Genomic DNA, 12,257 nt, shown 5'->3' with positions numbered 1-12,257 from the left:
TTAGTGGATGCAGTGGATTCTCCATAATTGATAGGAGCCTGCTGAGTGCCCTTCGCTCTGCCACAGATGTTAAACTGTCCAGCTCCATGCCAACAATAGAGCCTGCCTTCCTCACCAGTTTGTCCAGACGTGAGGCGTCTTTCCTCTTAATGCTGCCTCCCCAGCACACCACTGCGTAGAAGAGGGAGCTCGCCACAACTGTCTGATAGAACATCTGCAGCATCTTATTGCAGATGTTGAAGGATGCCAGCCTTCTAAGGTAGTATAACCGGCTCTGTCCTTTCTTGCACAGCGCATCAGTATTGGCAGTTCAGTCTAATTTATCATCCAGCTGCACTCCAAGATATTTATAGGTCTGCACCATCTGTACACAGTCACCTTTGATGATCACGGGGTCTTTGAGGGGTCTAGGCCTCCTAAAATCCAATATTATACTATAGGCCTGGAAAATTCATCAACTAACAGTACAAGCCTGTACAGTAATGAGTAAAGCGGACTACAATCATTACAAAACAACTTCTTCGTTACTTATCATTTGTTCTTCATACACTGCTGACACAAACTCATGCCCATTTCATCTTATGTTGTCGAAACGGGCTCTTTGTCTGGTATTAAATAAAAGTAACACTAAAAATGCAGTAGTGATGTATTTTTGTAAATTAGAGAAACTTTGTGCTTATCCTAAGCTATGCTTTTCACTAACATTTTATTCCGGCTCTGAAGTTTCCCACAATTCATTTATTTCCAATACTTTGTATTTTCTCTTTAATGTAATAAACTGTTTTAGTTTTTTTTTTCCTTGCCTCAGTCCAGGTTTCCATCTTTAATTGGATTTTCCTTCCTTTGCCACATTCCAAATGAGATTTTCTAAATAAGCTCAGTTTCTTCTTTGTTTCTTTTCTGATAGCACTGAAGTGTACAGTAAATCCTGGGAAATCCTAAACCCGTTCTCCGTCTGTTCTGTGACAGCTCCTATTTTTCCACTAACAGGGTCCTTTGTATTGATAAAATTTAGAAACAGATAGAGCTGTTAGAAGATATATCACACAGGATTGGGTTTTTATGTTTGTTTAGGTAGTAATTGGTTTTGCGGGCATGATAATGAACAGCTATCCAGTTGCACTGAAATAATGTTACAAGGGTTTGCTGAAAATGTTTAAGTCTCTGTTTAGTGGAGATAAACATGTAAATTTCATACCAATTAATTAACAGAATCTAAAAATTAAAGCTATGTAAACCATAAAACTAGATGGGTATAAATAGGTCACCTTATTTTCTCATGGTGGGTAAGATAACAGGATTTTGTGAATTGCATTGATTGGCAACAATAAACTCGAAAATCATAGACTTTGAAAAATGTCCAGGTCTTTTTAATGAATTTTGCTACTTTAAACAATGACAGAAATGTGGCCAAGAGGTTAGCACTGCAACCTCTTAGTTTCAAGAGAATTGGTTTGAATCCTGGCCTTTTTCTCCATTTTTATGTGCTACTAAGAATCACGAAAGTAATAATTCACTGCCTATAGAATCAATAAAATCAAGAAAATAGAGGGAAAAAAAGGAAACTTGCTTGGAACATGACCTCAAAGAAATGTGGAGTAATTACCAATATAAAAATAATAAGACATAAACATAAGAAAAGCAAAAATTGCACAATATATTGCATATTATTGGAAAAACAGCAAACATAAGGAAACTGTATATAATATGAAGAATCATTCAGGAAAAAAAAAATTCAAATATTGTTTGCTTAAATAAATTATAAAGATCCATCCATTTTCCAACCTGCTGAATCCAAACACAGGGTCACGGGGGTCTGCTGGAGCCAATCCCAGCCAACAAGGCAGGAACCAATCCTGGGCAGGGTGCCAACCCACCGCAGGACACACACAAACACACCCACACACCAAGCACACACTAGGGCCAATTTAGAATCGCCAATCCACCTAACCTGCATGTCTTTGGACATGTGGGATGAAACCGGAGTGCCCGGAGGAAACCCACGCAGACACGGGAAGAACATGCAAACTCCATGCAGGGAGGACCCAGGAAGCGAACCCAGATCCCCAGGTCTCCCAACTGCGAGGCAGCAGCGCTACCCACTGTGCCACCGTGCCGCCCCTAATTATAAAGATGTATAAATTAAATATAATAAATCACATTAGTCATATATTATTGCTCTAGGGTATTGAGAAAAGTAAAAGATGAAATGATTGACAGACATGTATGCAAAATTCTAATTTATATGGTGATTATTATATATCACTAATATATAAATATAGATGTTCAAAAGGAAAAAGCAAAAGTAGACAAATACATGAGATGAAATATAATTACATGAACAAAGAAAGAAAAAAACATAAATACTGTGGATTCATAAAGTACTCAGACTACTTCACTTTTTGCATATTTTACAGCCTTGTGCTAAAATCATTTAAATTCATTTTTTCCACATCAATTAACACTCAATAACCCAGAACGACAAAGGGAAAGCACGATTTTAGACATTATTGCAAATTTATTAAAGATAAAAATATCACAATGACACAAGTGTTCAGAGCCTTTACTCAGTACATTGTTGAAGCCCCTTTCTCAGAGATTCCAATGTGGCTCTGATGCACCAGGTTTTACACACCAGGATTTGGGAGTGTTCTGCCGTTCTTATCTGAAGATCCTCTAAGGCTCTCTCAGGTTAGATGGGCATGGTCATCTATTGTCAGGTCTCTCTAAAAATGTTCAGTTGGGTTCAAGTCCAAGCTTTTGCTGGGCTCTTCAAGTTCATTCCCAGAGTAGATCCTAGGCCACTCCTGTATTGTTTTTGCTTTGTGTTTATGGTTATTGACCTGTTGGAAGTTGAAACTTCAGCACACTTTGAGGTCCAGAGCTCCCTAGAGCAAGTTTTCATTAAGAATATCTCTGTACTTTGTTCCACTCAACTTTCTCTCAACCCTGCCTGGTCTCCCAGTCCTTGTGACTTAAAAAACAACCCCACTGACTGATGCTGCCCACCACTATGCTTCACTTTTGGATTGCTATTGTGCAGGTGTTGAGGGTTGCCTGTTTTCCTCCAGACATGGCAGTAATCTTGGTTTCATCAGACCATAGAATCCTGTTTTTCACAGTCTGGGAGTCCTTTAGGTGTCTTTTTTTGTAAACCCTAAGCAGGCTCCCATGTGTCCTTAATGGAGGAAAGGCTTCAAAAAGTCCAGATTGGTGGACTGTTGCAGTGATAGTTGTCCTCTCTAGAAATTTCTCCTATGTCTACACAGGTTCTGTGGAGATGAGCCAGACTGACCACTGTGTTCTTGGTCACCTCTCTTACCATGTCCCTTCCCACACAATTGCTTAGTTTGGCTGAGTGGCCCAGACTCTGGGAAGAGTTGTTGTTGTTCCAAACTTCTATTAATGAATTATGGTGACCACTGTGCACTTGAGAACTGTCAGTGCTGTTGGAATTTTTTTGAAGCCTTCCCCAGAAATGTGCCTCGACACAATCCTGTCTCTAAGCTCAGCAGGTAATTAGTTTAACCTTATAGCTTAATTTTTGCTCAACTGTGGGACCTTCTAAAAACAGCTGTGTGCCTTTCTTGTGTCTGGTCAATTGAATTTACCAAAGCTGGACTTCAAACAAGGTGTACAAACATCTATATGATGATTAATAGAATGGGATGCATTTGAGCTAAATTTCAAGTGTCATAGCGAAGGGGTAGGAATACTTGTGTCTATATATAGGGGTAGGAATACTTGTGTCTATTTTGTAATACATTTGTACAAAATACTAAAACTCTGTTTTAACTTTGTCGTTATGGGTTACCAAGTGTTACTTAATGTGGGAAAAAATACATTTAAAAGACTTTTGCACAAGGCTTCAACATAATGAAATGTGAAAAAAATGAAGGAATCTGAATGCTTTATGTGTCCGCGATGCAGTACAATCAGTTATCAAAAGTAGAAATGTACAAAACAATTCACTGCAACCACTTATAAATAAAATAACTAAATTGTGTGGAAAGAGAAGAAAGAGATAAATCAAAACTATTTGTAATCTTTAATGGCCCGTGAAAAGCAGATCACTGCTCAATTCTATTTTTTGCTGCAAACACAGAGTGGGGCGGCCATGTTTACTCCTAGAAAACAACAAGAGAAACTGATTGGGATCGAAACTTTAGCACTGAGTCCACAGACACAACATGTTTCTATGTGGTTGTACAGAAATCTATATGGCCAATCTAATCAAAATTATCAATGAAGTGTAAATAATTATTTTTAAGTTACCCTCAAATACATATATATATATAGTACTGTGCAAAAGTTTTAGACAGGTGTGAAAAAATTCTGTAAACAAAGAATGCTTTCAGAAATATAAATAATGATTGTTTATTGTTATCATTTACAAAATGCAAAGTGAGCGAACAAAAGAAAAATCTAAATCAAATCAATATTTGGTGTTACTACCTTTTGCCTTCAAACCAGCATCAATTCTTATAGGTACACTTGCACAAAGTCAGGGATTTTGTAGGATTCTAGTCAGGTGTCTGATCAACCAATTCTACCAAACAGGTGCTAATGATCATCAATGTCACACGCAGGTTGAAACCCAGTCATTAACTGAAACAGAAACAGCTGTGTAGGAGGCTTAAAACTGGGTGAGGAACAGCCAAACTCTGCTACCAAGGTGAGGTTGTGGAAGACAGTTCCATGTCATGGCAAGATTGAGCACAGCAACAAGACACAAGGTAGTTCTACTGCATCAGCAAGGTCTCTCCCAGACAAAGATTTCAAAGCAGACTGGGGTTTCAAGATGTGCTGTTCAAGCTCTTTTGAAGAAGCACAAAGAAACGGGCAACGTTGAGGATTGTAGACGCAGTGGTCGGCCAAGGAAACTTAGTGCAGCAGATGAAAGACACATCAAGCTTATTACCCTTCGAAATCAGAAGATGTCCAGCAGTGCCATCGGCTCAGAACTGGCAGAAACCAGTGGGACCCAGGTACACCCATCTACTGTCCGGAGAAGTCTGGCCAGAAGTGGTCTTCATGGAAGAGTTGCAGCCAAAAAGCCATACCTCCGACGTGGAATCTAGGCCAAGCGACTCAAGTATGCATGAAAACATAGGAACTGGGGTGCAGAAAAATGGCAGCAGGTGCTCTGGGCTGATGTGTCAAAATTTGAAATATTTGGCTGTAGCAGAAGGCAGTTTGTTCATCAAAGGGCGGGAGAGCAGTACAATAATGAGTGTCTGCAGGCAACAGTGAAGCATGGTGGAGGTTCCTTGAACGTTTGGGGCTGCATTTCTGCAAATGGAGTTGGAGATTTGGTCAGGATTAATGGTGTTGTTAATGCTGAGAAATACAGGCAGATACTTATCCATCATGCAATACCATCAGGGAGGCGTATGATTGGCCCCAAATGTATTCTGCAGCAGGACAACGACCCCAAACATACAGCCAAAGTAATTAAGAACTATCTTCAGCGTAAAGAAGAACAAGAAGTCCTGGAAGTGATGGTATGGCCCCCACAGAGCCCTGATCTCAACATCATCGACTGTGTCTGGGATTACATGAAGAGACAGAAGGATGTGAGGAAGCCTACATCCACAGAAGATCTGTGGTTAGTTCTCCAAGATGTTTGGAACAACCTACCAGCCGAGTTCCTTCAAAAACTGTGTGCAAGTGTACCTAGAAGAATTGATGCTGTTTTGAAGGCAAAGGGTGGTCGCACCAAATATTGATTTGATTTAGATTTCTCTTTTGTTCATTCACTGCATTTTGCTTGATTGATGAAAATAAATGATTAACACTTCAATTTCTAAAAGCATTCTTTCTTTACAGCATTTTTTCACACCTGCCTAAAACTTTTGCAGAGTACTGTATATATATATATATATATATATATATATATATATATGGGGGTATCCAAAAACAACTGGAATCAAAAAAAAAAAGTTTTAATCATTTTTACTGAAACTTTAGTCTCCTTCAAAGTACTCTCCATGTGAATGAATGCACTTGTCCCAATGTTTTTCCCACTGGTGGAAACATTTTTGGAATTGCTAAAGAGGAATGTTGTCCAATGCCTGCAGTAATTTTTCTTTGACTTCCTCCACGGTACAAAAATGTTTTCCTTTGAGTTCTTTTTTCATATGCGGGAACAAGAAAATGTCTCATGGAGCAAAGATCAGGCGAGTAGGGAAGGTGGCAAGAACTCCAAGACATACAAGTCAATTCAGAAATTTTTTCAATAGTCGGACAACGATCTTCGTAAATTGCATGGCAAACTTTTTCAAGATTTTCATCATTCCCAATTGTGGAAGGTTGGCCAGATCTTCATTGGTCTTTAAGTAAAATTTCCCCTCATTTGAAATGTGAAAAACACTCGTAGACCTGTGTTTTACTTAAAGTTTCCTCTTTAAAAGCAGTTTCGAGCATCACTACAATTTCAGCAGCTGTTTTCCATAAGAGAAAATAAAATTTAACGCAGACTCACTGTTCTTTATGATTACCCATCACAAAAATCACAGAACATGTTCAATAAGCACCAAGAAAAACTGACAAGAAATGCTGTACGAACAATACAGAGCAACAGAATTCTGTAACTATGTTACGCCTAGCAGCAAATTCGCAACTAAGCCTAGATTGCACACCAGATACAGATTCCGGTTACATTTGGGTTCCTCTTTGTACATCTACTGTATGTATGTATGTTGTCACACACGTGTATTTAGGAGACAGCCAAAGAGCTTAAATACAGGTAATTCCATGCCAGGCCAGGGGGTGGCAGAGTGTACTAATTTTCCCTCTCGATCTGTTGCAGACCATTCTAGGGAAATCCCGCCCGGCTCTGGGGTCAGCCAATGACGTCCCTTCCGGTTCTGGGACTGATGACGTCACTTCCTTAGCTGGCCTTTAAAAGCCGCCATACTGTCTGAAGAAGTCAGTTCTGTTTTGGACTCGGTTGAATGAACATGTCTACCTTATTAGACCAATTTTGCAGCCGTAATCGATTAAATGGGTGGCTGCCCCAAACCTTCTTGATGTCTCATGGTCGTTCTTGTGACAGTCACGTAGTCAGCAGGATGGAGAAAGCCCTGAAGAGAACGGGACTGGACCTGAATCATGTCCAGATGGGAGAGTACCTGGGCCGAGCTTTCGGGTGGGGAGTGCGTCTCGGGTTTCGGAAAGAACCGGTGCAGACTCCGCTCCCTTTGGCTATCTCTGGGGCACCCAAATTGAATAGGGAGAGTGTCGAGGGGACACACAGATGTGGGCTGGTCTCTATGGGGGAAACGATGGGGACTTATTATGCTCTCTTGGAGGAGAGCACTGTCCTTCCCACTGGGGCTAAGGTCCCACAGGAAAGTGGACTTTCCCCGGGCCAGCAGGTGAAGAAAATACAAACCTGGAGGTTTGACCCTGAACGGGCTACCAGAGAACAACTGGACATTCTCTGGGAAGAGGTGGCGGGCTGGTTAAGGCCCGCTGATTGCACCACCTATCAAATAATAAAAAAAGTGGCATGTTTGCTGTTTATAAATGGCCTGCCAAAGCATTTCACCCAGCCGGCCTGCGGAGAATTTTCAAATATAAACGAGCTCATAGAAACAACCAGGGCAGTCTCGCAATCTGGGAGGGCTGAACGGGCCTTAAGTAGATGCCGTAGAGATTACGTCCCTCTTAAACTGCCCTCCCGGCATAAACCAGAGTTTGCACCGGAGTCCCCGATCCCACGGGCGCGATCCTTGATCGGGGGCGAGGCGGAATGTAAATGGAGAGAGGGGGTGGGATTGTGTGCACTTTCAAACCCCCTGGCTTTGGCTCATAAGGGAGAGGTCCTTGTAAACGGTCACAAAGTAGAGGCCCTATTTGACTCCGGCAGCAACCTTTCTATGGTCGATTGCCTTTATGTACTACCGCGACAATGGTTAAAAACAAAGATCAGCATTACCTGTGTACATGGAGATGTCCGCGCCTATGAATCCGCCAGCTGTTTCATCTGCCACGGAGGAATACTCAAAGAACTTGTTGTTGCGGCACTTCCAAATCCTCGGTGTGCAGTGATTCTCGGGCGTGACAGGTCTTACAATAAAAGCGGTGCAGTACTGATCTCGCCTTATTCGAAATTGGGCCTAGTAACAGATGGGAATCCACCGTCTCAGGTTGTCTCCACACCATGTACACAGCCGGTGGAGAGAGATATGGGAGATCATGAGGTGGATGGAGAGCTTCCTGGCACGTCGTGGACTAATACGTCATCAGTCCGCTCCTCACCAGAGCGGGAGGTTTCTCCGCCCCTTGAGGTCAGCCCAGACCCTCTCTCAGATCTGAGCTTTCAATTCAGACAAACACCGGCATCATTTAAAAGGGAACAGTGGAATGACGATTCCCTTAAATTTGCTAAGAATGTAGTAGTCCTCGTCAACGGCCAATGCACTAGTCAGCCCATGCCACAAGGACCCCACTTTGTGTTAGAAAATGACTTATTATATCAGGTCAGTGAACACGAGGGGAGGGTGCGGAAGTTGTTGCTGATTCCACAAACTTTCCGGCGGCAAGTTTGTGAGTTAGCGCACGCCCATCTCCTGGGAGGCCACTTGGGCACCGAAAAAACTCTAGAGCGCATTAAGCTCCACTTCTAATGGCCGGGAATTAACAAGGAGGTTCGCCGCTTCTGTGTTTCGTGCCCGGAATGTCAGCTGCGGCAAATTCCTAGGAGGGACCGTGCTCCTCTCGTTCCCCTTCCCTTAATTGATGTTCCCTTCGAAAGGATAGGGGTCGACATAGTAGCACCCCTGGAACCCTCGGCTCGAGGACATAAATATATACTAGTCCTCGTAGATTATGCGACCCGATATCCAGAAGCTGTTCCGTTGCGCTCAGCTAATTCTAAAGCAATCGCACGGGAACTGATGGAGGTCTTTGCGTGAGTTGGGGTCTCTAAAGAAGTCCTTACGGACCAAGGGATGCCATTTACCTCGGAAACGTTCAAGGAAACGGCCAAATTACTCAAAATAAAGCACTTGAGAACCGTGGTGTATCATCCTCAAACCAACGGTTTAGTAGAGAGATTTAATCAGACTCTCAAGCAGATGCTTCGCAAGGTGGTCAGCGGGGATGGGAGGAATTGGGATCAGCTCCTCCCCCTCGTGCTCTTTGCCTATCGGGAAGTCCCTCAAGCCTCAATGGGGTTCTCCCCCTTTGAATTATTATATGGACGACAACCCCGGGGCATATTGGACATTTTAAAGGAAGGTTGGGAAGGAGAGGCCCTTCGCTCAACTAATATTTTGGAATATATCGCGCAGTTACGCTATAGATTTGAGAAAATTCGACCCATATTAAAAAGTCACATGCAAGAGGCGCAAGCAGCACAGGCCCACTATTATGACCGGGGCACGACCCTCCGGGAGTTTCAGCCAGGGGATCGAGTCATGGTATTGATTCCCACCTCCCACTCTAAACTACTTGCCCACTGGCAAGAGCCGTACGAAGTTAAAGAGCGAAAGGGACTCGTCGACTATTTGGTGAAATAACCCAATCGTCGACTGAGCGAGCGGATATATCACGTGAACCTGCTGAAACCATGGAAGGAAAGGGACCCCGATCCCACCTCCGGCCAGCCCCGCTCCTTCTTTGTTCAAAGTAACACCCTTAACTTCGGGTCTAATTTGAATAATCGACAGAGGCAAGAGCTAGAGACAGTTATCTCGTCCGTCCCAGAGGTAGTTGACGAAATCCCAGGAAGGACCTCTCTGGTTGCCCATGATATTGTGACTGAACCCGGGGTCATAGTCCGAGAACACCCGTACAGTCTTCCCGAGGCAAAGAAAGCGGAAGTGGAACTGGAAATCAAGCGCATTCTGGATCTAGGAGTCATAGAGGAGAGTCATAGTCCCTGGTCCAGCCCAATTGTCTTGGTTCCTAAGCCTGACGGAAGTTGGAGGTTTTGCAATGACTTCCATCGGCTTAATCAGGTCTCACAATTTGATGCTTATCCGATGCCTCGAGTGGACGACCTCCTTGAGAGGCTTGGACAGGCAGAATACCTGACCACACTTGACATGACCAAAGGGTACTGGCATGTTCCTTTAACAGACTCCGCAAAGGGTAAAACCACGTTTAGCACCCCTAGTGGGCACTGGCAGTATCGTGTCCTTCCATTCGGGTTACATGGGGCTCCTGCAACTTTCCAGCATCTGGTGGACAAAGTGCTCCGCCCCCATAACACGTATAGTGCTGCCTACCTGGATGACGTCGTCATCTATTCTAGCACCTGGAAGGAACACCTACAGCACGTCGGAGCCGTATTGCGGACGCTGGGGGAAGCCGATCTTCGCATCAACCCAAAGAAATGTTTCTTTGGATTGGAGGAAGCCAAGTATTTGGGCTACCTGGTGGGTCGTGGTACGGTGAAGCCACAGTGCTCTAAAATAGAAGCCATTTTGACATGGCCCGTCCACAAACCAAGCGGCAAGTCTAGGCATTTCTCGGATTGGCGGGGTACTACCGCCGGTTTGTACCACGTTTTTTGGAGAGAGCCGTGCCCTTGACTAATTTAACAAAGAAGAGGGCTCCTAACATTGTGGTATGGACTGAGATGATGGAGGCAGCCTTCAGTGACTTGAAAAGGGCCCTGACGTTGGCACCAATTTTAAAGGCGCCTGACTTTTCACAGCCTTTTATCCTCCAGACGGACGATTCGGACACAGGCCTAGGGGCAGTGTTGAGCCAAAGTGTCGATGGTGCTAAGCACCCCATCATGTTCCTAAGTCAGAAACTGTTGGATCGGGAGACCAGATATGCGGCAGTGGAGAGGGAGGCTCTTGCGATTAAGTGGCTGATCACACAGTTGAGGTACTACCTCTTGGGTCGGGAGTTTACACTAGTCACGGACCATGCCCCTTTACAGTGGATGGCCCTGCACAAGGAGTCTAACCCACGAGTCACGAGGTGGTTCCTCAACCTGCAACATTATAAGTTTTCGCTCATTCATCAGAAGGGTTCTCTACACGCCAATGCCGATGCTCTCTCCCGCGTTCACGACCTCTCGGTACAGGACGCCCGACCCGACGGGTCTGGGCTAAGGGGGGGCCCTGTCACACACGTGTGTTTAGGAGACAGCCAAAGGGCTTAAATACAGGTAATTCCATGCCAGGCCAGGGGGTGGCAGAGTGTACTAATTTTCCCTCTCGATCTGTTGCAGACCATTCTAGGGAAATCCCGCCCGGCTCTGGGGCAGCCAATGACGTCCCTTCCGGTTCTGGGACTGATGACGTCACTTCCTTAGCTGGCCTTTAAAAGCCGCCATACTGTCTGAAGAAGTCAGTTCTGTTTTGGACTCGGTTGAATGAACATGTCTACCTTATTAGACCAATTTTGCAGCCGTAATCGATTAAATGGGTGGCTGCCCCAAACCTTCTTGATGTCTCATGGTCGTTCTTGTGACAATGTATATAATGAAATAGTCTTATTCCATTATATTATGTTATTCCATAATGCATTATGAAATAAACAAGTGTGTGCTAGTAACCAAATGTGTGTCAAAAGACAAACACTAACACATTTTACAAAATGCAAAAAAAGAACACAGTTTTTTATTGTTTTAGTTTGGATATTTTCATTTTTTGCTTTGCAGCCTCCCCCACCATAACCTATCATCTATGGAGGAGGAGCAAAAGCTTTATATTTGTCAAAAATTTTGATCTCCAGTTTTCAACGAATCTCAGTGTTTTAGGGTTCCCTGATACTGAAAACATCGATATCACAATGATGGGGGTGAATCTGTCAGTGTGTGTGTGTGTCTGTGTGTCACAGTTTCTTGAGGAGAGTCTGGAGCTAAAAAGATTGGACAAAAAAATACCAAACTTGAAACTTAAGCCTGTTATGAGATGACAACGTGCTGAATAGTTTTTGAGCCAAATCATGCAATCGAAAGAGAAACTCAGATGAACACTCAAATACCATAATTCTGTAATTAATTATGAATTCTTCTTGTCAACTATTATCATAATGACCTATTTTATGATAAGAAAGATTAGCATCAGAGCAGTAAATAATTACTGCAATGTATAGAATACTTTGGATAACTTAGTTCCTGAGGTGCAAAGCCTACTGACACTCATGTCTAAATTTTTTTCAGTGGATTCATAGGAAGAAGGAATCTTGTAGCTGCTTTCTGTGGCCTTGAATTCCAGCCATTGAAAGTGAGCTCAGAAGACATAAAGGGAACAGGAATGGTTTGTTAAATTTCATTTTGCTTATAA

This window comes from Erpetoichthys calabaricus, chromosome 10 (assembly GCF_900747795.2).
Source record: "Erpetoichthys calabaricus chromosome 10, fErpCal1.3, whole genome shotgun sequence".
Lineage (NCBI taxonomy): Eukaryota > Metazoa > Chordata > Cladistia > Polypteriformes > Polypteridae > Erpetoichthys > Erpetoichthys calabaricus.
Note: the sequence above shows the minus strand (reverse complement) of the source record.